Source organism: Rhagoletis pomonella, unplaced genomic scaffold (assembly GCF_013731165.1).
Source record: "Rhagoletis pomonella isolate Grant_MI unplaced genomic scaffold, Rhpom_1.0 Rhpom_scaffold_03712, whole genome shotgun sequence".
Taxonomy (NCBI): Eukaryota; Metazoa; Arthropoda; class Insecta; order Diptera; family Tephritidae; genus Rhagoletis; species Rhagoletis pomonella.
In genome coordinates, this window is record NW_023462264.1 from 6,739 (window position 1) to 10,693 (window position 3,955).

At 35.3% G+C, this 3,955-nt stretch overlaps 1 long non-coding RNA gene across 1 annotated transcript; it reads right to left on the reverse strand.

The window, feature by feature from the left end:
• Window positions 1-3,110: 3,110 nt before the first annotated feature.
• LOC118754328 lies at window positions 3,111-3,479 on the reverse strand. The gene is made up of 3 exons (XR_004994880.1): window positions 3,437-3,479; window positions 3,236-3,364; window positions 3,111-3,173 (listed from the first exon to the last, which is right to left on the reverse strand). It is a non-coding gene; the product is annotated as an uncharacterized LOC118754328 (long non-coding RNA).
• Between the last annotated feature and the right edge of the window lie 476 nt (window positions 3,480-3,955).

Sequence of the window (3,955 nt, forward strand, 5' to 3'; positions counted from 1 at the left end):
TTTTAAATTATGAATTTTATTCGTGCAACTTTTTATGTTTAATAATTTTGAGCATGATAAAAAAATAAGAAGGTAGAACCGCTGAGAGGAATTTTTCATATTCTTGACGTTTGCAAGCATTTTAATTTTAAAATTTTAGACACAAGCCGTTCAGAAGACGCATAACGATCACTGACTTTTTTAGAAACGGTTGCGCTCAACTGCTGCGTCTTCTGAACGGCTTGATGCATTAACTGTCAAATTCAACTCTCAAAGGTACACAGCAACATGTTGTCTCAAATGATCAGAAAAATATTACGAGCATCTAACACGCAACTGTTCAGTTGATCAGAAGTAAACAACAACGCGTTCAGAAGGTAAAATCGCAACAGTTACTGAGCTGTTGCGCCTTCTGAACGTGCCCATTCTCATTTTCAATCTCAAACAACAACAGTTTTGAACAATTCCTTTTGTTTACTCTCAATTTTATATGATTTTAAAATGTTGGCAAACTTCAAAAAAAATCATGGCCGACGAATTGAGAGAACGGTTTTACCTTACTATGTTTTTATCATGGTTTTGAGAACATTTTTTGGTTCTGTTGTATTCTTTTATTGCATGCATTAAACTTTTTTACTTTAAGTTATAATGTTGAAGATATGCCTTCTGCCTTTGTCAAGCACTTTAGCTAGGTTCGAGAAATTTAGCATATGCGCGTTAAAGTATAGAGTAGGTATACGGCTGTGTTGCCGCGATTCTCCAACATCTTGTCAAAGGAGAATACATATTGGTGGCAATCACGGAATCCAACGTAGTCCCATTTTTCATAAAATCTACGAAAAGGCGATCACTGAATAGGAACTGTTATAAACGTGTGTATTCAAAGCATACGCTGCGTTCGTAGCTACTCGAATTCAATATCACTTTCGTAGATTTCACGAAAAATTGGACTATGATGGATTCTGTGATAGCCTTGATTAGTTCGTGCGATTATGACTTATGGATCGATTATGGATGGCAACGGAATCTCGGTTGGGTTGCCGATGGACAGCGCCACTGAAATGAAAATGTATTTTATTATGAATAGCAATAATTATGTTTCATAAAGTTTAAGGTGATACAAATTAAAAAAAAGTTTAAAAAAGAAATAAAGTATCTCAATCAAAATTTCCCGGCAGCCACAAAAATGCAGTTGCCAATATAGCGCAACTCAGTTGCCAGATTTCAGTTGCTAGTTGCCATTTATAATACCATTTCAGCCACTGTCCAACCAACTGAAGTTCGGTTGTCCTCGACCCATAAAATCGGAATTGAATACGCATGCACGTTCTGCAGAACGATAAAGATTTTGTACATATATATTTAACGATTATCAAAGGCATGCCAGAAGATGTTTCATCATAGGTTTGCGGCCATCGTCTTCTTCGAGTAGGTTCTTCGATTCCAAAAACTTTACAACCTCTATATGCCAGCAACCCTTAGGGCCGGTTGTTCAATGTCTGATTAGCACAAATCGGAGGTAGAAGCTCCGGTTAGATACAACGACTGCTTTATCGATCACATGTTATACGCATGATGCCGAAATCGTCGATAATGATGTCTAACCAGCAAGTAGTGATAACCAGACATTGAACAACCGGCCCTTAGTGTTGTTGCCAATGACATGGCACTATTGCACTGTTAATAACAAAATTTAGCCGCAGTTGCACTCGCACGTGATATAATAGCTGGTGTCGGCAAGCTGTGGGAATGCCCAGGAGATGGCGTTTGTTCAGCTATCGCAATCATTGCACCGACGGCGGTGGGCAGTACTGCTGGTTAGGGATGCAAGTCAAAAAAAATACATCGATGTTTTTTTCGATTTTATGCATCGAAATATAGGATCGATACATATCGATGTATCGTATAAAGACATCGATATTTTCGATGCATCCAATGAAAATATCAACAGTTTCTTTCAATTAAAAATATACAACAAGAAAATGAAACAATCGTAACTTCGATCAGTGTTTATGTAATAACTCACAGTGAAATGTATTAATTGATTTAAACAGTAACAAATCCCAGTTTTTTCTGTTCTTTTTAGAAGGCTTCGAAATTTTCGGAAGGTATGGAAGTGGCGACATTTAAATATTTATAAGCATAATAAAATAATATAAAGTGTCCCAGCTAGCAATGCCATTATATTTCGGTACACTTATTTGGCAATTTATTACCATAATTTGTTCCTTCATTAGATTTTCATGTTAACCCTTTTGAGAGAGAAATCATGAAGTTTTTTGATTTGAATAAAAAATAAAAAAAATAAACATGTCAATAAATTCTTGTCGCTTGTGCAAAAGTACACACAACGTTGCATTACTTATGTTTTAGTCCATCAGAATGAAGATCTAAGCCGGAATCAGGCAGAGGTATGCAAAAAAAAACCAAGGATTAATGCCAGAAACTCAAATTTTGCTTTGAAATAAGCGTACATCAAACTGGCTGCATACTTTATATTATTTCTCTATGTTGATAAGCTATGTGAAAAAATTTTGGAATATGCTGTTTAAAATCTGTCTAAATTTCCAAATGGTTTTAGAGTGTCAATATCATATCAATTAATATTATTATATTGTAGATGGTATTTTGGCACCAAATGTTTCTACTAATAAAGAAGCAATTAATTAATGCAATGACATTTTGGATAGTATTAATATAATGTATATTCTAAAAGTGCATAAATCGTGAAAAATTCACATACAGAATAGTTACTGGAGCGAAGAGTTTGAAAACATACAAAATAATTTTAGTATGTACAGTGCAAGGCGAATCTATACAAGGTGGTTTATCGGATCCGATGATTTCACGACGACTTTGTACCTTTTGTCTAAATGATGTGTTTGCTGCAATTTTGTTTTGTATCGATTGTCAGTGTGCGTATAATTTGTTAGTTTAATTTTTTTTTGTTCTGTTAACACCACCTTGTATAAATTCGCCTTGGTACAGTGTACATTGCACACAAAAGTCGATGCATCGAAAAAAAATACATCGATATATCGATGTATATTGGAAGGTCCAAAACATCGGTTTTTTCGATACATCGAATAGCAAACATCGATGTTTCCGATGCATCGATGTTTTTTTTTGCATGCCTACTGCTGGTACATATTTACCACAGCAGTGGTTGGGGCATTTTGTTCTGCAACAATAGCCTGCAATGATGGCATGTCCTATAATGTCGACGAACAAAGATATAAAATTGAAAATTACTAACCTTATTCCCGGCTGATTTGGAAGACCACCTTTGGTCACGACCAGAACGCATTTACCAAGAGGAAAAACCGCAGGGATTGCAGTAGTTCTTGCAATCACCGTTGATGATGCTGTGCTTGTAATTAATAGTCTGAAAAGACAGAAAATTGCATTAATCAAATGTTAAATACATCAAATAAATAAATTTCAATAACTTTTTTACCATTTCACAAACCGAATTACCAAGAAATAGAAACTCACCGCGATGCGATACAGAAATAAAAACCAACAGGGCTTAATTTTCTTGGTAAACAACACAAGCGCTTAGAGTAATCTGATCCACAATATTGGGCCTTATGCATAAAAAGTGAGCTTAAGCTCAGACTCAATTTTTGCACTGAAGGGGTGAGCTCAAGCCCAAGAATTTGTACTGAAAATAGAGTCGGAGCTTAAGCTCACTTTTTATGCATGAGGCCCATTATTTTGGAAAAATAAGAGTTGAAAAGAGTTTCCAAACATTATTATCGCATTATCTAATTAGCGCACATGATTGTGTTTATTTTTAGTAGAATATAATTGTATTATCTCAGACTTTTTTTCAATGTTTTCTAACATTCATTCTTTTGGCATGCAAAAGCAACCATGCGTTCAATTTCTTGTGGGGAAATCTGGTCCCCATAAAGGACTTTCACCACGAAACAGCTACAAAAACAAAAACCTTTTCTACTGGTAGACTGTGCAC